This window comes from Muntiacus reevesi, chromosome 4, assembly GCF_963930625.1.
Source record: "Muntiacus reevesi chromosome 4, mMunRee1.1, whole genome shotgun sequence".
Classification (NCBI taxonomy): domain Eukaryota; kingdom Metazoa; phylum Chordata; class Mammalia; order Artiodactyla; family Cervidae; genus Muntiacus; species Muntiacus reevesi.
In genome coordinates, this window is record NC_089252.1 from 171,076,224 (window position 1) to 171,098,998 (window position 22,775).

The 22,775-nt window shown below is 46.9% G+C and overlaps 1 long non-coding RNA gene across 1 annotated transcript; it reads left to right on the plus strand.

Moving 5' to 3' along the window:
• Nucleotides 1-46: 46 nt before the first annotated feature.
• LOC136167352 (uncharacterized) lies at nt 47-16,415 on the plus strand. Its single transcript, XR_010663090.1, has 3 exons — nt 47-234; nt 13,868-13,968; nt 15,069-16,415. It is a non-coding gene; the product is annotated as an uncharacterized lncRNA (long non-coding RNA).
• The last annotated feature ends 6,360 nt before the right edge of the window (nt 16,416-22,775 follow it).

The window sequence follows — 22,775 nt, forward strand, 5'->3', positions numbered from 1 at the left end:
GGCGGAGTGGAGGCTGCGAGGGAGCGCAGCGCAGGGGGCGGGGGCGAGCCTCGGCCGCGCCCCCTCGGGCGCGAGGCTGGAGCCGGATTGCCGGAGCTTCGGCGGCCCGCCCCGAGCCGGCGCGCCCCACGCCCCGGGCCCGGCAGCCTGGCCGCGCAGATCCCACACGGGGCCCTAGGTATCCTCCCGGAGTCCCAGATCCCGAACGCCCCCAAATACTTCCAGAGGAGAAGGGTAATGGGGGTGGAGAGAGCACGCTCCGAAGCCCGACCCCCTGCGCGTCGGCCTCGCCCACTAACCAGGTCGCCCAACTCCCCCAGCCGGTTGGGTCACTTGGGGGAGTTTCTGTCTCAGTGCGTTCGCCTCTGTGTGTGTTTTTGAGGGGGAGGGTGTTCTGTCGGCCACTCGGGCCACCTCAGTGTCCCCGGAAACCCCCTGCAGACCCCATAACTCATCCGCCTGCCGAGGAACCCGAGCCCCGGAGGCCGCGTGAAATCGCACTGTCTCCGGCCGCGTCCTCCTCCAGCCCCGGCGCCGGCGCGGCCTCCCCCGGGATTTGGCGGGGGGCGGGGGCGGCTTCCAGCCTGGGAACAGACCCCGAGCCCGCCGCTTCACTCCCGGGCGGCGCTCCCGCACCTGTCGCGTCCCCTCTGCTGCCCCCCACGGCCGCCTGGGAGAACAGCTGCCCCCTCGCTCGCCGCAGCCGGACCGCGCCGTCGGGGCGGCCGCCGTTCCCACCGCCGGCGCTCGCTTTCCCAGGCCTTCCTGGAACGGCGGAGGGGGGACGCGGAGAGGGCCCTAGAGCCTGCGTCCCGCAAGGCGTGGAGCCAGGGCGCCAGCTCCCGGATCCTAGCCGGAGGCGCTGCCGGCCGCCACGAGGGGATGCCCCAAACCCAGGCCGGCTCCAGGTGGACCGGACGGGCACTTCATGGTGCCCAGCCGGCGGCAGCGAGGCCTCACGCGACGTGGCTTTCCGGATCTTGCCCCCAGAGCCTAATTATTTTGCCCAGAGTTTCAAGCCTGAAGACTTCAAGAACAGTTGAGCTTTGAATAAGAAAAATTCCACCTCTCACTCTGAGCCAAGAGTACTGGCTCCTGTTGAAAGTTGAAAATTCTTTCAGCTTACTTTGCATCCTGGAGGGCCCGTTCTGTGGTTGGAGGCTACCTTTGCCCCCTGAGTGTTGCCCTTGCCCTGACCACTTAATTAACAGCCATGGTAGTAATAGCAACATTAACATATACATTCGTGTACAAGATCGTTTGCAAGCACTTTCTCAAACTTGCAGAACGTTTCACTTAATATAAAAATTATGTGAATTAGGTGACATCACTCAGGTTTACAGAACTGGAAATGTGGGACTACTCCAAGATCATCCACCCAGTGACACTGCTCAGATTATCAGGTGGTCAGAAGCAGGGGCTCAGGTTTTTGCCTAGGACCTCTTGGGTTACCCGCTCTAGACTGGAGCTTCATCTGCTCAGAATCAAACTCCTATAAGATAATTGAGCTATTACCACTTAAGGGGCCTTTCACTTTATCACTCATGCATTTCGACCTAGTGTTCAAGGCTCTCATTTCAAAGGAGGAACCCCTCCCTAGTTTCTTTGTTTGTAGAGCAGTCATATTTATTAAAGGTTGTTGTCTGTATTTACTAAGAAAAGGCAGGGAGATCTTCATTACTGAATGCTAGCTGTATTTCTTATTATTATCACCAACCCTAACCCTTCCCTCCCCAACTAGATATCCAGGTGTGCTTGCTGGTATTCATTCTTCAATACGTTGTGCTAAATATCAGGGATGTAAGCACTGGAAATATCTGACAAGTAAGGGGCCATCTCTGTTGCGTGCTATGCTGACCCAATAAATGAATAAATGGAGACTTTATTTACCAACACTCTCTGCAGTGGGCAGTTATCCAGCATCCCTTTATTTTTCTTTACTCTTAGCTGATAACTTTGGTTCTTATTTTACTGTGAAAGTAATCAAAAGAAAACATCCTTAGGACTTCCCGGTGGTCCAAGGAAGAATCCACCTTCCAATACAGGGGAACGCAGGTTCAATTGCCTGGTCAGGGAACTAAGATCCCACATGCCACAATATTTTAAAAAATAGTAATAATGATAAAGGACTTCCTGGTGGTCCAGTGGTCAAGAGTCTGCTTGCCAGCGCAGGGAACACAGGTTGGATCCCTGGCCCGGGAAGAGTCCACATGACTCAGGCAACTGAGCCCTTGCACCACGGCTGCTGAGTCCTCATGTTCTAGAGCCTGTGCTCAAAAGAAGAAGCCACTGCAATGAGAAACCAGTGCGCTGCCACTCGAGGAGCCCAGCTCACCACAGCTCGAGATAGCCTGCGTGAAGCAACAAGACCCAGCACCGACAAAAATAAGTAAATAAAATTTTAGAAGGGGAAGAAAAAGGAAAACATCCTTATCTACCAGCAGCCTGGCCAATTTACCTTCATCCTCACTGAGGTACTCTGACTTTCGTCGTATTAAAGGAATTGTCTTTGTTGTTAGCTAAGCCAGCCGTCAGGCTTCCGTGGCGGCTCAGACGGTGAAGAATTCACCTGCAATGCAGGAGACTGGGGTTTGATCCCTGAGGCGGGAAGATTCCCCCAGAGAAGGGAATGGCTCCCCACTCTAGTATTCTTGCCTGGAGAATCCCATGGACAGAGGAGCCTGGGGGGCCACAGTGCGTGGGGTCACAGAGAGTCAGACACCACTAAGCGCACAGCTCAAGCCAGCTGTCACCCTCCCGTTCCTGTCCCTCACCCCCCCTCCTGTTCTTGTTCTGTCTTCTTGTCTTTCTCCTGTATTACCGACATTTCTCTCTACTGGATAATTTTTTATTTCTTCAATTTGGCTACCTCCTGTCTTAGTTGCAACATGCTCGGGCCGGAGGCACTCGGTCTGAGTTGTCCCGCCCTGGAATCTTAGTTCCCCAGCCAGGGGTCCAGCCTGTGTCCCCTGCATTGCAAGGAGGATTCTTAACCGCTGGACCACCAGAGAAGTCCAAAATGGGCATTTTTTAAAAGTTATTTTTTAGGAGAGAAAACTTCAGAGGAGGTATTTTACATACAGAATCCTTTGAGCTGAACCTTGTCAAAAAGTACTTAGTAGAGGTAAAAGCTATATGCCAAGTACATTTCACTTAACATAAAGCCTTGGCAAGAGTAATTAATGCGGAAAGAAACAAATAAAACCCCACATACACAATTATAACTAATAAGAACATTAAAAAGATTTCTGGGGGCTTCCCTGGGGGTCCAGTGGTTAAGAATCCACTTTCCAATGCAAGGAACATGAGTTAAATCCCTGATTGAGGAACTGAGACCCCATTGGATGTGGGGCAGCTAAGCTCACATGGCAGAACTAGAGAAGCCCAGGCGCTGCAACAGAGACCCAGTACAACCAAAACAAACAAACAAAAAAACCTGCACAATTCTTTTTCTAGTTTCTGAAAAGCTTGCATAAAAGCAGCAGGAAACTGTTTTTGAAGGTCAGTAGAACATATCTGTAAAATCACCTGGGTCAAAAGTTTTGGTAGGAAAGTCTTTTAAAATTTTTAAAAAAATATTTCGTTATCTGGCTTTGATGGGTCTTAGTTGCCGCAAGGCAGGATCCTCAATCTTTGTACATCAGGCAAGATATTTGTTGTGGCTTGCAAACTCTTAGTAGCAACATGTGGGATCTAGTTCCCTAAACCAGGGATCGAACCTGGGTCCCCTGTATTGGGAGCACAAAGTCTTAGCCAAGGCACCACTGGGGAAGTCCCAGTGAAAGTCTTTGATTAACATTTTATTTATTTATTTATTTATTTATTTTTAAACTTTGTTTGTTTGTTTATGGCCGCTCTGGGCCCTCCGCAGTGAAAGCATGGAGTCCTAACCACTGGATGGCCAGGGAAGTCCATTTTGCTATTTGTATTTTCCCAGAAATGTATACATTTCGTCTAGGCTTATAAGTTCATTAGTGTATGATTGTTAATACTATTGCGCTGTTTTATTTCGCTTTTGGCCACACGGCACATGAAACTTGACCCCAACCAGGGATGGAACTATTGCCCCCTGCGGTGGAAGCACAGAGTTTTCAGCACTGGACCGCCAGGGAAGTCCAACATTTTTATTTTTTAAAAAAAATCTGTTGAGGGAGCTTCTGAGTTGGGGGACATGTGGAAACGCAGGGACAATGGTACTTGGAAAGGGGATGGAAACTCCCACATACTTCGTTCTTTACATCTCTTCCACTAGGCTGTTCCCTGAGTTGTATCCTTTTATAATAAGCTAGTGAGTAAAATTTTAAAAACCTGTTGTGTCAAAATAAGTTCCTAATGGCTTAAAGACTTAGCATAAGATATAACACTATAAAACTCCTAGAGGAAAGCACAGGCAAAGCGTTCTCTGACGTAAATTTACCAATGTTTTCTTAGCTTGGTCTCCCAAGGGAATAGAAATAAAGCCAAAAATAAACAAATGGTACCTAATCAAACGTATAAGCTTTTGCACAGCAAAGGAAACCATAAACAAAACAAAAAGACAACCTACAGACTGAGAGAAACACTTGCAAATGATGCTACCGACATGGGCTTAATTTCCAAAATGTACCAACAGCTCTTATAATTCAATAACAAACAACCCCATCAGAAAATGGGCAGAAGATCTAATTTTTTTTGGCCAAACCACATGGTTTGTAGTCCTAAACATTGGACTGCCAGGGAATTCCCCAGAAGACCCAAATAGACATTTCTCCAAAGAAAACATGTAGATGGCCAACAGGCACATGAAAAAATGCTCATCACTGCTAATTATTAGAGAAATGCAAATCAAAACAATGAGGTGCCATTTTCCACCAGACAGAATGACCTTTTTTTTTAAAAAACGTCTACAAATAATCTATGCTGGAAAGGGTGTGGAGAAGATGGAACCCTCCCACACTGTTGGTGGGAATGTAAGATGATGCAGCCACTATGGTAAACAGTATGAAGGTTCCTCAGAAAACTAGACTTGCCATGTGACCCAGCAATCCCACTGCTCTGCGCATTTACCTGCACAAAAACTATAATTCAGAAAGGTGGGTGCACCCCATGTTCAGAGCAACACTATTTACACTAGTCGAGACGCGGAAACAAAAATGTCCATCGACAGATGAACGGATAAAGAAAATGTGGTCTATATATGTGTATCGACCCCATGGATCGTAACCCACGAGGCTTCTCTGTCCATGGGCTTTCCCATCAAGAATACTGGAGTGGGTTGCCGTTTCCTTCATACACACACACACACACACACACACTGGAATATAGGCCGTTAAAAAGAATGAAATAATGCCATCTGCAGCTGCATGGACGAATGTAGAGGTTACCACACTAAGCAATGTAAGTCGGAGAAAGACAAATACCGTATGATATTACTTACCTGTGGAATCTAAAATATAACAAATGAACATGTCTGTGAAACAGAAACAGACTCACAATTACGGAAAGCAGGGTTGTGGTTGCCAAGTCGAAGGGGTATTGGGGAGGGAGGATCGGGAGTGTGGGACTAGCAGATGGAAACTATTATGTATAGAAAGGATAAACTACGAGGTCCCACGTACAGCGCAGAGCACTATATTCCATACCCTGTGATGGGCCGCAATGGAAACTACGTTTAAATTAACAGGAAAAAGTCTGTTGTGTTTGCATTGTGTCTGCAGAGTCGGTCCCGTTTTCATTCTGTATTTTGCTCATTTGCTAGCTCCTGCTGCTCTTTTGTCTTCTTTATTATTCTAAATACTGTTCTCTTGTTTCCTCTCTTGTTCACAGGTTATAGTTATTCTTATTTCCTCATCATATATTTGACATTGGACTTCCCAAGTGGAGCAGTGATAAAAAAATCACCTGCCAATGCAGGAATCCCAGGAGACAGGAGTTCAGTCCCTGGATCGGCAAGATCCCCTGGAGGAGGAAATGGCAACCCACTCCAGTATTCTTGCCTGGAGAATCCCGTGGACAGAGGAGCCTGGTGGGCTACAGTCCATGTGGTCACAAAGAGTCATGCACATGACGCGATGTTTCACAAATTTAGCTTGTTAATGCTATCCTTCAGATCTTCTGTACCGCACCCTGTTGTTTGCCTGAGAGGGTATGTTAAAAACTACAGTTCTAAAAACAAAACAAAACAAAAAAACTACAGTTCTAATAGTTGATTCATTCTTGAGTTGAATGCTCTGTTCATTAGGTTCCAAACTTTTTTGGTGTCTTTTAAATATATTTAACATTCTACATCTCTAATTAAAGCCTTAGTTGTAGCCTAGAAAGTCAGATAAACTTTTATTTAAAGTATTTCATCATTTCTGACTTTTTTTAACCCAAATTTTACTATTAGTAATGTGTTTTTAGTTTCCAGACATTTCTCAACTTTAAATAGTTATCCTTTGCTTAGTAATTTCTGTTATTGTATTACAGTCATAGAACATGACTGTGTAACACTGATTCTTTAAAATGTAATATTAAGGCTTCCTTTGTAATTTGGTACATGGTCATTTTTTTGTAAATGTTTTACACAAGCTAAAAAAAAGTGTGTTATCTGTTAGAAGTAGAATTCTTCATCTATAATATGTTGAGCTTATTAATTGTATTATTCAGATCTTTTATATCTCTGCTTATTGTCTTTCCTTATTTATTTATTATTTTTGTTTTTTTGGCTGCTTCACACCTTAATTGCTGTGAGGCTTGTGGGATGTTACTTCCTCGACCTGGTATCGAACCCTCTTCCCATGCATTGCAAGGTGGATTCTGGACCACTGGACCACCTGAGAAGCCCCTGTTTGTCTTCTAGATCCATCTGTTTCTAAGAGACCTATGTAAAGATTTCCAGCTCTGACGGTTGACTTATTTTTCTTTCCTGAATCTGTAAGTTGTTGCTCTGTAGCTGCAAAGCAGGGAGAATCACTGTCCTTTCTTTGGCTGCACAGTGTGCAGGATCTTAGTTCCCAACCAGGGGTCAAACCTGTGCCCCCCGCAGTGGAAGCACAGAGTCTTAGCCACCGGACCGCCAGGGAATTCTCAGTACTTTCTTGTGGGATTGTAATGAAAAGTACGAGTTAATGCATGTAAAGCCTATAGAGCATGCTCAACAGAAAGAAGGTTCTCAGTACAGTTAACTATTAAAATTTACATATTTTGAGCCTACATTGCTAAACATATCTATTATGGTTATATTTTCTTGTTCTTTTTTTTATTTTACTGTTATGTAACGCTCTTTCCTTTGTCCCATAATTTTTTGCCTTGAATTAAATCACATTAAAATCCCAATTTGCTTTCGGTTTATCTTTGCCTGGTAAAACCTTTCCCTTGGTCACAGGTTGAGTTTCCAGGGAGGCCAATTCTAAAGTGGAGATTAGAGTGCAGCCAGTTTATTAATGAGTGCTCTTGGGATCAACATTTGCAAGAAAGGAGGGAAGCAGGGCTGGACAGGAGAAGTTGGACTGCTGAGCAGCCACAGTGTAATAGCTCATTCTGAAAGGAACTCTGAAGAAAGGTTAATGCCTCTGTTGCAGGGAAACGCCAATTCTGACTCCATGTTGGAACTGTTTCTTTGACTTGCTTTTCATTGCTTTGGTTATGTCGTTATTGTTGTTCAGTCGCTGAGTGTGTTGGACCCTTTATGACCCCATAGACGGCAGCACACCAGGCTCCCCCGTGTTTCACTGTCTCCCGGAGTTTGCTCAGATTCGTGTCCATTGAATCAGTGATGCTATCTAACCATCCCATCCTCTGCCACCCCCTTCTCCTTTTGTCTTCAATCTTTCCCAGCATCAGGGTCTTTTCCAGTGAGTCGGCTGTTTGAATCAGGTGGCCAAATATTGGAGCTTCAGTTTAAGCATCAGTCCTTCCAATGCATATTCAGGGTTGTTCTCCTTTAGGATGGACTGGTTTGATCTCCTTGTAGTCCACAGCCCGCTCAGGAGTCTTCTCCGGCACCACAGTTTGAAAGCATCACTCCTTCAGTGCTCAGCCTTCTTTATGGTGCAGCTCTCACATCTGTACCTGACTGCTGAAAAAACCGTAGCTTTGATTATAGGGACCTTTGTAAACAAAATGGTGCCTCTGCTTTTTAATATGCTGTCTATGTTTGTGAGAGCTTTTTTTGTCGAGCATCTTTTTCTGTTTGTTTATTTTTAGCTGTGCTGGGTCTTTGTTGCTCTGCAGGCTTTTCTCTAGTTGTGGAGTTGGGGCTTCTCATTGTGGCTGCTTCTCTTGTTGCAATTCCTGGGCTCTAGGGCCCAAGCTCAATACTTGTGGTGCATGGGTTTAGTTGCTCAGCAGCATGTGGGATCTTCTTGGACCAGGGATCGAACCTGTGTGTCTTGCATTGGCAGGCAGATTCTTTACCACTGAACCACCAGGGAAGTCCTAGCAAGAGTCTTCTAATTTCATGGCTGCAGTCACCATCCACAGTGATTTTGGAGCCCAAGAAAATACAATATATTACTGCTTCCACTGTTTCCCCTTCTGTTTGCTTTGAAGTGATGGGACCGATGCCATGATCTTAGCTCTTTAATGTTGAGGTTTAAGCCAGTTTTTTCACTCACTTTTTCTTTCACCTCTTTTAGTTCCTCTTCACTTTCTGCCATTAGAGTGGTATCATCCACATATCTGAGGTTGTTGATATTTCTCCCAGCAACCTTGATTTCAGTTTGTGATTCATTCAGCCCAGCCTTTGGGATGATGTTCTCTGCATATAAGTTAAATAAGCACGGTGACCACATACAGCGCTGCACTCCTTTCGCAGTTTTGAACCAGTCTCTTGTTCCATGCCTGGTTCTGACAGCCAGTCAGTTGTTCGTGTTGCTTCTTGAACCACATACAGGTTTCTCAGGAGACAGGCAAGGTGGTTCTGGTAGGTATTCCCTTCTTTTTAAGAATTTTCTACAGCGATGCACACAATCAAAGGCTTTAGCATAGTCAGTGAAGCTGCGGTAGATGTTTTTCTGTAATTCCCTTGCTTTCTCTCTGATCCAACGAAGGTTGGTGATTTGATCTCTGGTTCCTCTGCCTCTTCTAAACTCAGCTTGCACATCTGGAAGTTCTTGTTTCAAGTACTGCTGAAGCCTAGCTTAAAGGATTTTGAGAATACCTTTACTAGCATGTGAAATGAGCACAATCACAGGCTTATTTGTTATTATAATCATAGATAATGGCCTGCCTCAGAGGACCCTGACCCTCTTCTGTTAAACTAAAGTACCTTTGTTCAGAACCCTGTCTACCTGTGGATGGCAAGAAGGAAGAAATTAACACATCCCCTGCCTGAGGCCTGTCATTCTAGAAGATATTTGCAAGATTAGTGGCCTTTTTAACTTTGTTTCTTCACCTCCCCCATCTCTGATCTATAACAGAACCTGGCCTCTAGACCCTGATAAAGTGGTTATTTTGAGACATCAGTCTGCCAAAATCATATTCCTTGCCTCAATATCTCATCTCTGATTCATTGACCTTGGCCTGTCATGCAGCGAGCAGGAGCAAGCTTAGACTTGGTAACTACTCCCCTCTGGAAAACAAGTGTCTTACCAAAAGGCATCTGACATACTTGCCACTTTCTGCTCAACCAGTCCAATTTACATGATGTTATTAATACAGCAGATCAATATAGTGATGTCCTGAGAGATGTACAGCTGCAGCTGGTCAGGTCCCTTTAGACCTCTTTTCTCTTTTTTAAATTTTTTCATTCTTTTGGATGTGCCGGGGGTTTGCTGCTGCTCGGGGGCTTTCTCTAGTTGCAGTGCGAGGGTTTCTCTTGTTGTGGAGCGTGGGCTCCAGGTGCCTGGGATTCAGTAGCTTGGCGCCTGGCCTAGTGCCCCTGCAGCGGGCGGGATCTTCCTGACCAGAGATCAAACCAGCATCCCCTGCACTGGCGGTGGATTCTTAACTACTGGACCACCAGGGAAGCCCCTAGACTATTTTCTGACAAAGGGTAGGAGATTTAACATAGCCTTGGGGCCAGACTGAAAATGTATATTGTTGCCTTTTCCAATAGAATGTGGACTGTGTCTGTTCTGCTTTCTGATAGGGATGGAGAAGAATGTTTTCCGGAGCTGTGGTTGCATACCATGTGCCGAGTGGTGCTGGTTTAGTCACTAAGTCATATCCAACTCTTTATGACCCCACGGATTGGAGCCCGCCAGGCTCCTCTGTCCATGGAGTTTCCCAGGCAAGAATACTGGAGTGGGTCGCCATTGCTTTCTCCAGGGGATCGTCCCAACCCAGGGATTGAACCTGCATCTCCTGCTTGGCAGGTGGATTCTTTATCTCTGAGCCACCTGGGAAGCCCATACCATATACTTAAGGCCTATTTATTTTTCTGCTCTGCAGTGATACCACATATGGAAAAGCATCTGCAGCTATGGCTACTAGTTGGTTTACTTTGCAGTAGTTCACTGCAATCCTCCAGGATCTATTTGTTTTCTGCAGGGATCAGATTGGTAAATTAAATGAACAAGTGGGATCATTACCTTTGCATCCTTTAGGTCTCTGTTGTCCAACATGGTAGCCCTAGCCATAAGCATCCATTTCGAGAAATCAGAAAAAGAGAACAAATTAAACTCAAAGAAAGTAGAAGAAAGTAAATAATAAAGGTAAGAACTGAAATACATGAAATGCAAAATAATTATGCAGTATTGAAGATCAAGAAAACTAAGTTTGTTCCTGTATCAGGAATAAAAAAGGAGACTTCCTATAGATTCTATAGATAACAGGAGGATGTTATGAGTAACTTTATTAAAATAACTTTTAAGATTTGGTTGAAAGAGAAATATTCTTAGGAAAACAAACTTACCTAAGCTGATCAAAGAAGTAACAGAAAATTCTGGGGACGTCCCTGGTGGTCCAGTGGCTAAAAGTTGGAGTTTCCAAAGCAAGGGGCCTGGGTTCTTTCTGTGGTCAGGGAACTAGATCCCACATGCTATAATTAAGAGCTTGCATGCCCCAGCTGAAAAATCGTGCATGCTGCAACTGAAAGATCCCACATAACACAATTAAGACCTGCCGCAGCCAAATAAATTTAAAAAAAAAAGAAAAAGAGAAAACCCTGAATGGTTTCATATCACTTAAATAAACTGAATACATAATATAAAAACTTTCCCACAAGAAAATTCTAGACCCCCAGTAGATGTACTGGTCAACTATTCCATTTAAGGAAGGTCTTACAAAAATTTTTCTAGGTAATAGAAAAAAAGAAACAATTTCCCGCAAGCCGCAACTACTGAAGCCTGAGCACCCTGGAGCCCGTGCTCTGTAGCAAGAGAAGCCCCTGCAGTGAGAGAGTAGCCCCTGCTCGCAGCAGCGAGAGAATACCTACACGTAGCGGTGAAGACCAGGTAGCAGCCATGAATAAATAAACGTTTTAAAAAGAAACAATTTCTTATTCATTTTATGAGACAGTGTAACTTGAACAAATTTATTAAGAAATAGGAAAATTATAGGCCCATCTCTCATTACACAAAATATTAGCTACACAAAATATTAGCAAACAAAATCCATTGATATGCTAAAATTATACAACATTGTAGTCAGGTAGGATTTATTTCAGGAATTCCAGTGAACACTGGAAAACCAAGTAATACGATTTACTACATTAACAGTATAAAGGAGAAAAATCATATAAACCTCTCAATGAATGTAGGAAAACTATTTGATAAAATTCAACACCCATTGATGATTTTTTTAAAAAACATGGGAATTTCCCCGGCAGTTCAGTGGTTAGGACTCAGTGCTTCCACTGCCAAGGCCTGGGTTCGATCTCTGGTTGGGGAACTAAGATCCTGCATGTGGCATGGCCGAAAAATAAAAGATAAATGTAAAAAATAAAAAAAGATACATATTGGGCTTTCTTGGTGGTCCAGCAGTTAGGAATCCTCCCGCCAACGCAGGGGACGTGGGTTCGATCCCTGGTGTGGGCAGATTCACATGTCTTGGAGCAGCTCAGCCCGTGGGCCACAGCTGCTGAAGCCCGATACCTAGGGCCAGAGCTCCATGATAAAAGGAGCCACTGCGGTGAGACGCGCTCACGCTGCAGCTAGAGTGGCCTCCAGCCACAAGTTGCAGCCGGGAAATACACAGGCGTGCTGACAAGCCAGCGGAGGTAGGAACTCCTAAAACTTGGTACAGAGCGCTTAGCAAGATCACAGTCCATGGAGCCGCGAAAACTCAGACACGACTGAAGCAACTCGGCGGCAGCAGCAGACCTGATTCAGACTGGATTGAAGAGAGAACGGGAGAACCACCCCAGACGACTGAGGCTGTGTCAGAAGAACCCAGGAGGACCTCCCGGGCCCAGTGGTTACAGATCCACGTGCAGGGCAGGGGGCACAGCTTCAGACCCTGGTCGGGGCGATCCCGTGTGCCCCACGGCAACCAAACCTGTTCGGTACAACTAAACCCACGCAACACGGCTGCTGCAGCCCGGATGCCCTGTGGCCCGTGCTCTGCAACGAAAGCCGCCGCGATGAGAAGCCCGATGATTGCCACTGGAGAGTGGCCACCGCTCGCCGCAGCAAGAGAAAGCTCACACTAACTGAAGATCCAGCGCAGCCCAAGATGAATAAATAAATTAATAAATTTATAGTCAAATTATACCTAGAAGGGCACATCAGGTGATAAACTGCCTGTGATAATGAACTTTATTTTTTTTTTCCTTGTACTGGTTAGTTTCCTATTATGTACATGTTAACTTTTAAGAAATAAATAAAAACGTTTAAAATGTTAATTACTTAATTTTTAAAAATAAAATAACTGGAAAGGAAAGAAGGAGGGGGTAAGGAAAGAAGAAAGGAAAGGAGGGAAATCTTCAGACCAATTATGTTTTTCTGTGACTTCTACCAAGTAGGCCTCATTCTCTCCTGTGGTTAATCCCTCTTTTATGTTACAACCCGTCAGATGTTTGAGGATGTCTCTTGTTTCCTCTTTAGTTTTCTTTTCTCCATCAATGCCTCTAGATCCTCCCGCTGTTCTTCAAGTGACTCGCTTAACAATCTCTTCCCTGTTGCGCTGTTTCTTCTGATTGTACATGGTCCAGTTTGTCAAAATGTGAGCCCAAGACGATGAATCAGATGGCAGATGGAGCTATCACTTAGCACATCCTGAACACTGTCTATTAATGGAGCCAAAGACCAAATTAAATGACCCAGCAATTCCATTTCTGGTTATATACCCAAAAGAATGGAGAAAGGCATGCCACCCACTCCAGTATTCTTGCCTGGAGAACCTCATGGACAGAGGAGCCTCGGGCTACAGTCCACAGGGTCACAGAGTCGGACACGACTGAAGCGACTTAGCACGCACTCAAGAGAAATGAAAACACGTGTCCTCCCCAAAACTTGTACATGAGTGCTCATCACAGCAGTATTCCTAATAGCCCAAAGATGCTGAAGGAAGCCAGAATGCCATCTCAAAACATGTCTCTTTGACAAAAAAAAAATATTTGAGCCTAAGGCAATTAAAAACAGCAAACAGAGAAAAAGCTCTCTCTCTACCCTCCTCCTTTTCTGCCTAAAGGCAGAATATAAATTCTCCTTTACTAGAGACACTCCACAGTCTAGACTCTTATCAGCCCAGAGATGGCACCAGAAAAATCGGCAGACAAACCTTACTGCATTGGTTTCCTCCCATTCATTTATCTCCCCATAGCTGGCCACCCTTCGGGGCCTAAAACCCTCTTCGTCTGTCCTAGCATTTCTCCACAGATTTATTGTCTTTTTCTTGAAGATGCCATGTTAGCCAGAGTTCGAAGTCACTGCTTCCAGCTACTCTTTGCTGAAGTTTCTCATGTGTGATGTGCATTGCATGTGTTAATAAACTTATTTTTCTCCTGTTAATCTTTTTGTTACAGAGCTCCAACTGAGGACCTGAGATGGGCAGAAGTAAAGTTCTGCCTGCCCTACAATGGAAACAACCCGATGTCTATAAAGAGAAAATGATAAACCAAACGAGGTATACACATACAATGGAATATTATCTGCCCATAAAAAGAATGCTGCTGTTTAGTTGCTAAGTCGCATCTGACTCTTTGTGCCCCATGGACTGCAGCCCACCAGGCTCCTCTGTCCATGGGATTCTCCAGACAAGATTACTGGAGTGGGTTGCCATTCCCTTCTCCAGGGGATCTTCCTGACCCAGGGATCAAACCTGCATCTCCTGTTTGGCAGGTGGATTCTTTACCACTGAGCCACCTGGGAAGCCATAAAAAGAATGAAGCACTGATAATTTTCAATTTCAATAAATTTCAATTTAATGTATATTGAAAGCATTATGCTAAATGAAAGAAGCCAGTCAGAAAAGGCCACATAATATATAATCCCATTTTTATGGAGGTCCTGAAATGGATAACCTATAGAGACAAAAAGTAGGTTAGTGGTTGCTTAACGTGGGGAGAAGGGTGATTAGGGGTAGGAGGATGATATTGAGTGGGTATGAGGTTTCTTTTTGAGGCAATGGAAATGTTCTAAAATTGATTATAGTAACGGTTGCACATTATCTGTGAATATACTAAAAATGCTGAATCATATATTTTACTGGATTAATTATGTCATACAGGAATCATATCTCAATGTGATTTTTTTTGGCGGCGCTGGGTCTTCACGGCTGCTCAGACTTTCTCTAGTGCAGGGAGCAGGGGCTGCTGTCTGGCTGTGGTGCACAGGCTTCTCCCTGCAGTGGGGCGCACACACACACACACACACACACACACACACACACACACACACACGGGCCTCAGCGGCTGCGGCTCCTGGGCCCTGGAGCACAGGCTCGGCAGCTGTGGTGAATGGGCTTGTTGCCCCATGGCATGTGGGGTATTCGCAGACCCGGGTCAAACCTGTGTCCCCTGGATTGACAGGCAGATTCTTCACCATGTGACACCAGGGAAGCCCTCAGTGTGAATTTTTAAAACAAGCTATTTTTGTTTTTGAAAAAAGCAAGTTAACATTTTTTGTTCAACTTCGTCATAGTGTCACTTCGTATGTTGTTGTTACACAAGCTATTACTTTTCTTATTTGAACTGTGGTTGATTTATAATATTGTGTTAATTACAGATGCACAGGGCCTTCATGGTGGCCCAGTGGTTGAGAATCTGCCTGCCAATGCAGGGGACTCAGGTCGATCCCTGGTCTGGGAACTAGGGGCCTGCATGTCACGGGGCAAGTAAACCTGAGAGCCCCAACTCCGGAGGGCCCGCGCTTCCCGACGAGAGAAGCCACTGCAGTGGGAAGTCCACAGACAGCAGCGAAGAGCAGCACAGCCAAGAGTGAAAGTGAATCAACAACATATAAATTTCAGGTGTCCAGCCGTGTATTTCAGTTACATATATTCTCTCTGAGATTCTTCTCCATTGTAGGTTATTACAATGAATATAGTTCTCTGTGCCTGCCGCTCGACCGTGTCTGACTCTTCGTGGCTCCATGGACTGTAGCCCACCAGGCCCCTCTAATGGGGCTTCCCAGGCAAGAATACTGGAGTGGGGTGCCATTTCCTACTCCGAGGGACCTCCCCCTTCCCAGGGATTGAACTCACATCTCTTGCATCTCCTGCGTTGGCAGGCGGATTCTTCACCACTAGCGCCACCTGGGACAGTACTCTTGCCTGGAAAATCCCATGGACGGAGGAGCCTGGAGTCCATGGGATCGCTAGCAGTCGGACACAACTGAGCGACTTCACTTTCACTTTCATGCACTGGAGAAGGAAATGGCAGCCCACTCCAGTGTTCTTGCCTGGAGAATCCCAGGGACGGGGGAGCCTGGTGGGCTGCCATCTACGGGGTCGCACAGAGTTGGACACGACTGAAGCGACTCAGCAGCAGCCACCTGGGAAGCCGCGTGGTTTCCTGTGGTATCGGTGAATCCTTGTTGCTTATCTAGTCTATGTATAGCGCTGTGTACCTGTTAATCCCATGTTCCTAGTTTATCCCTCCACCCCTTTAGAAATGTTTGTTTTCTAAGTCAGGGAGTCTGTTTCTGTTCTGTAAATATGTTCATTTGTACTAGTTTTCAGATTCCACATATGTGAAATCACATAATATTTATCTTCCACAGGCTGTAATTAAACCAGCCTTACTTGTTCATCAGTTATGAATTAGAGGCCTGAATGAGTGAGCTTTCATTTATCTAGGCTAACTATCATCTTTTTGAGAGTCATCCTTCTCCTGGTCATTCTATTGCCCTTTGGATTCTAATTATGTTTTCCACTGTGCAAGCTATCTGAAAATCGGGTCACTTCAGTTCAGTTTTTTTATTCATTATTTGTACCCAAATACTGGATTATTGCGATAGAGTCTAATCTCCAGTTTTGCCTCCCACAGTCCATTCTGTTTCCTGCAGTTCGTGAAGTTAAACAAAACCAAACGAAACAGGGACCCCCCTGGAGCCAGTGGCTAAGGCTGTGCTTCCAACACCGGGACATGAGTTCCATCCCTGGTCAGGGAAGACCCCATATGCCTTGTGGCCAAAAAATAAAGTTTAAAAAACAAACGAAAAATAGACCATGAGATCACTCCCTTGTTTCAATCTTGTAAAGGATTTTCGTTGCCTTCAGCATAAAGGACAAACTTAACGGGCTCACAAGACCTACACTGACCTGGCCCCGTCCTCCAGCCTGACTCCTCGCCGCTTCTGTCCTCTCTCTCTCTGCCACAGACCGACTCTTTGCTCCCGACCTCCAAAGAAGGAGCGTTTTTTCTTTCACCAGCGAGTCTCCGCGCCCCACCCCATCGGCAGGCGCTGCCCCTGAGCCCCCGCGGCACTCAGAGCCCGCGGGTGCGGGGATGCCAGGCGCGCACACCTGTCCCCGGGCCCGGGGAGAGGGCCGCGAACGCAGAGCCCGAGCGGGGCCGAGCGCGTGCGGCGGGGTGTGACGCGGCCCCGGGCAGAAAGGAGCCCCCGCGGCACTGAGAGCCCGCGGGTGCGGGGGTACCAGGCGCGCACACCTGTCCCCGGGCCCGGGGAGAAGGCCGCGAACGCAGAGCCCGAGCGGGGCCGAGCGCGTGCGGGGGTGTGACGCGGCGCCGGGCAGAAAGGAGCCCCCGCGGCGGCACTCAGAGCCCGCGGGTGCGGGGATGCCAGGCGCGCACACCTGTCCCCGGGCCGGGGGAGAAGGCCGCGAACGCAGAGCCCGAGCGGGGCCGAGCGCGTGCGGCGGGGTGTGACGCGGCCCCGGGGCAGAAAGGAGCCCGCAGCGGCACTGAGAGCCCGCGGGTGCGGGGGTAACAGGCGCGCACACCTGTCCCCGGGCCCGGGGAGAAGGCCGCGAACGCAGAGCCCGAGCGGGGCCGAGCGCGTGCGGGGGTGTGACGCGGCGCCGGGGCAGAAAGGAGCCCCCGCGGCAGCTAGCAGGCAAACCGACGGATCTCGGGCAGCATCGACGGCAAGGTGACCCCGCGCGCCCCAGATACGAGCCGCGAGAAGGACCCCCGGACGCCGCCGGGCCTGCGGAGCGGAGGAAAGCGGCGCGCTGCGGAGAGCCGGGCCGGCCAGCCGGCTGCCACTGCAGGAGCTCTGCGCCCGGCGGCGGACCGAGGCAAGGGCCCGCACATCGAGCGAGAGCCGGAGTGAGCGGAAAGGCGCTCGGTCGTGTCCGGCTCTGCGACCCCATGGACCGCACAGTCGGCGAACGCTCCAGGCAGAATACTGGCGTGGGCAGCCTTTCCGTCCTCCAGGGGATCTTCCCAACCCAGGGATCAAACCCAGGTCTCCTGCACTGCATGCGGCTTCTTTACCAGCTGAGCCGCAAAGGAAGCCCAAGAATGCTGGAGTGAGTGGCCTATCCCTTCTCCAGTGGATCTCCGCGACCCAGGAATCTGGAGTTGGGGGTAATTCTCACTTTAAGTGTTGTTATTCATGGGCTGCTCAGGTGGCCTAGTGGTAAAGAACCACCCCAATGCAGGAGACTAAGAGATACATGTTGGATCCCTAGTTGGGAAGATGCCCTGGAGGAGGGCATGGCGACCCACCCCAGTGTTCTTGCCTGGAGAATCCCATGGACAGAGGAGCCTGCTAGGCTGTAGTCCATAGGGTCGCACAGAGTCGGATACGACTGAAGTGACTTAGCATCAGCACCCCTTTGAACTCTCCAGACTGACCGTCAGGGCTTCCTTTTAGGGTAGGTCCTATACTGAAGAAAGACTGCTGAGACAGGAATCAAAATTGAGAAGGACAGGGTCAACAGAGACAACGGAAGAGAAGGTCTGGAGAAAAGTGGGGTGGGGGTACGAAGCTGGAAAATCTGAGAGCAAGCCACTGTATATTTGCTGCTGCAGCAGCTAGGTCGCTTCAGTCGTGTCCGACTCTGTGAGACTCCTTAGACAGCAGCCCCCCAGGCTCCCCCGTCCCTGGGATTCTCCAGGCAAGAACACTGGAGTGGGCTGCCATTTCCTTCTCCAATGCATGAAAGTGAAAAGGGAAAGTGAAGTCGCTCAGTCATGTCGGATTCTTCACGACCCCATGGACTGCAGCCCACCAGGCTCCTCCGTCCATGGGATTTTCCAGGCAAGAGTGCTGGAGTGGGCTGCCACTGCCTTCTCCGACTGTATATTTGAATACTCCTCAAAGCAACAAGCGAGAGAGCATTGTCTAGATCGGAAAGCTATTCAAACAAATCCTTCAGAAAATTAAGTTCTGGTTAAAATGAGCAACAGAAAGTATCAGCTTAACTCCTATACAAAATTACTAAAAGAATAAAAAGAGTCAGGGACTTCCCTGGTGGTCCAGTGGTTAAGAATCTGCCTTCCAACGTAGAGAGCTCAGATTCAGTCCTGGTCAGGGAACTAGGATCCTGCAAGCCGCACAGTGTGGCCAAAGAAAAAGTATGGGGAAGGAAGTCAAGCAAATAAACACACAAATAATGTGTTTTAGAAAGAAGAAGAAGAGGTAAATTCTTAAAGTAAAAAAAGTGAAGTAAAAGAATTCAAGAGAAAATGAAAAATATTAAAACAAATAAGGAAGATATAAAATCCTTGGCTCATGTTTTTTCTTTCTTTGGCCATAACACGTGGCTTGTGGGAACCTAGTTCCCTGACTAGGGATAAAACCCGTGTCCCCTGCATTGGGAGTACAGAGCCTTTTTTTTTTTTTAATATTTATTTAATTAATTTTATTTGGCTTCACCAGGTCTTAGTTTCGGCACACAGAATCTTCAGATGCAGCATGTGGAATCTAGTTCCTTGAGCAGGGATTGAGCCCTGGCTCCTTGCATTGGGAGCACAGAATCTCAACCACTGGATCACCAGGGAAGTCCTGATAATAATTTACTTTTAAATAAACATTTGATTTCATTTGGTTCCACTCACTGCTATTTTTAAACAACTTTATTGACGTATAATTGACAGTGAACTGCAAGTGTGTAAGTTGATGCCGCGTGCTCAGTTGCTTCAGTATTGTCTGACGTTATGCAGCCCCATGGACTGTAGCCCGCCAGGCTCCTCGGTCCATGGAATTCTCCAGGCAAGGATACCGGAGCGGGCAGCCTTTCCCTTCTCCAGGGGATCTTCCCGACCCAGGGATCGAACTCCAGTCTCCTGCACTGCAGGCGGATTCTTTACCAGCTGAGCCCCCAGGGAAGCCCGTATAAGTTGATAAGCTTTGACAAATGTCTATGAGGGCAGAATCACAGTCAAGATCATGAACGTGTCCAGACTCCCACAGCCTCCTCGGGAGCACTTATTCCTAATGCACCACTTGGGGGTGGGGGCCACGTGCCGTCCGTGTGGGGACTCAGTGGCGTGGGGCTTGCCCTGGGGGCAGTGACGTGCCTCAGTGGCGGCTGGGGGCTGCTCCCTCAGGCAGCACTCCTGGTTAATTCCTCCTCACCCCTGGCCCTCAGCCAGCATCAGGCCGCTCTTAGAAGGCCTCTCCGACACCGCTGAACGAGCGGCCGCTGCTGCTCTGCTCTCCCAGGGCGCCTGCCCCACGACTGGGCTCCTTTCACAGTTACCGATGGTTTCATTGACTTCTTTTCCAAACAGATCATAAGCTTTCTGAGGGCACAGACCATCTCTGTGTTGGCAGCACTATATCTCCAGTACCTTAAGCATAGCAGGCCTTCAAGAAACATTTTTGAATCAATGCATGATCACTCAGCATTTTAAGTGTCGAATGAATAAACATTGGATCCTGCCCCCTCCCACATAACCTAATGGAGGAACATACAGGTAAACAGATCCAGTGAAAGTGAAAGTCTCTCCTTCGTGTCTGACTCTTTGAGACTCCACGGACTATACAGCCCATGGAATTCTCCAGGCCAGAACACTGGAGTGGGTAGCCTTTCCCTTCTCCAGGGGATCTTCCCAACCCAGGGGTTGAACCCAGATCTCCCACATTGCAGGCGGATTCTTTACCAGCTGAGCCACAAGAGAAACCCAAGAATACTGGAGTGGGTAGCCTATCCCTCCTGCAGGGGATCTTCCTGACCCAGGAATTGAACCAGGGTCTCCTGCATTGCAGGCAGATTCTTTACCAACTGAGCTGTCAGGGAAGCCTAGTAGAGCCCTTACTTTCTACTAAGTGCTGTCTGTGCTGTTACGGGTACAGAATCATGCAAGTAAGAGGACTGGTTATCTGTTTCTGCCGGGGACAGGACCTGAGAAGGTTTCAGGATGGAACCCCATGAACAGCATGAAGAGGCAAAAAGATATGACCCTGAAAGATGAACTCCCCAGGTCTGTAGGTGCCCAATATGCTACTGAAGAAGACTGGAGAAATAACTCCAGAAAGAAAGAAGGGATGGAGCCAAAGTGAAAACAACACCCAGTTGTGGATGTGACTGGTAATGGAAGCAAGGTCCGATGCTGTAAAGAGCAATATCGCATAGGAACCTGGAATGTTAGGTCCATGAATCAAGGCAAATTGGAAGTGATCAACAGGAGATGGCAAGAGTGAACATTGACATTTTAGGAATCAATGAACTAAAATGGACTGGAATGGGTGAATTAACTCAGATGACCATTTTATCTACTACTGTGGGCAAGAATCCCTTAGAAGAAATGGAGTAACCCTCACAGTCAACAAGAATCCAAAATGCAGTACCTGGGTGCAGTCTCAAAAATGACAGAATGATCTGTTCATTTTCAAGGCAAACCATTCAGTATCACATTAATCCAAGTCTATGCCCCAACCAGTAATGCTGAAGAAGCTGAAGTTGAACGGTTCTATGAAGACATACAAGACCTTCTAGAGCTAACACCCAAAAAAGATGTCCCTTTCACCATAAGGAACTGGAATGCAAATGTAGGAAGTCAAGAGATCCCTGGAGTAACAGGCAAATTTGGCCTTGCAGTACAAAATGAAGCAGGGCAAAGGCTGGCAGAGTTTTGCCAGCGGAACACACCAGTCACAGCAAACACCCCCCTCCAACAACACAAGAGATGACTCTACACATGGACATCACCAGACGGTCAGTACTGAAATCAGATTGATAATATTCTTTTTAAAGTATATATATATTCTTTGCAGCCAAAGATGGAGAAGTTTTGTACAATCAGCAAAAACAAGACCAGGAGCTGACTGTGGCTCAGATCATGAACTCCTTATTGCCAAATTCAGACTAAAATCGAAGAAAGTAGGAAATACCATTAGACCATTCAGGTATGACCTAAATCAAATCCCTTACGATTTTACAGTGGAAGTGACAAATAGATTCAAGGGATTAGATCTGATAGAGTGCCTGAAGAACTATGGACGGAGGTTCGTGATATCGTACAGGAGGCAGGGATCAAGACCATCCCCCCAAAAAAGAAATGCAAAAAGGCAAAATGATTGTCTGAGGAAGCCTTACAAATAGCTGTGAGAAGAAGAGAAACGAAAAGCAAAGGAGAAAAGGAAAGATATTCCCATTTGAATGCAGAGTTCCAAAGAATAGCAAGGAGAGATAAGAAAGCCTTCCTCAGCAATCAATGAAAAGGAATAGAGGAAAACAACAGAATAGGAAAGACTAGAGATCTCTTCAAGAAAATAGAGATACCAAGGGAACATTTCATGCAAAGATGGGCACAATAAAGGACAGAAATGGTGTGGACCTGACAGAGGCAGAGGCTTCCCTGGTAGCTCGGACGGTAACGCGTCTGCCTGCAATGTGGGAGACCTGGGTTCGATCCCTGGGTGGGGAAGATCCCCTGGAGAAGGAAATAGCAATCCACTCCAGTGTTCATGCCTGGAAAATCCCATGGACTGAGGAGCCTGTTGGGCTACAGTCCATGGGGTCGAAAAGAGTCGGGCATGACTGAGCAACTTCTCTTCTTTTCATTAACAGAAGCAGAAGATATTAAGAAGAGGTGGCAAGAATTCACAGAAGAATTGTACAAAAAAGATCTTCATGACCCAGATAATGACAATGGTGTGATCACTCACCTAGAGCCAGACATCCTGGAATGTGAAGTCAAGTGGGCCTTAAGAAGCATCACCACGAACAAAGCTAGTGGAGGTGATAGAATTCCAGTTGAGCTATTTCAAATCCTAAAAGATGATGCTGTGAAAGTGCTGCACTCAATATGCCAGCAAATTTGGAAAACTCAGCAGTGGCCACAGAACTGGAAAAGGTCCGTTTTCATTCCAATCCCAAAGAGAGGCAATCCCAAAGAATGCTCAAACTACCACACAGTTGCACTCATCTCACACGCTAGTAAAGTAATGCTCAAAATTCTCCAATCGAGGTTTCAACAGTACATGAACCGAGAACTTCCAGATGTTCAAGCTGGATTTAGAAAAGGCAGAGGAACCAGAGATCAAATTGCCAACATCTGCTGGATCATCAAAAAA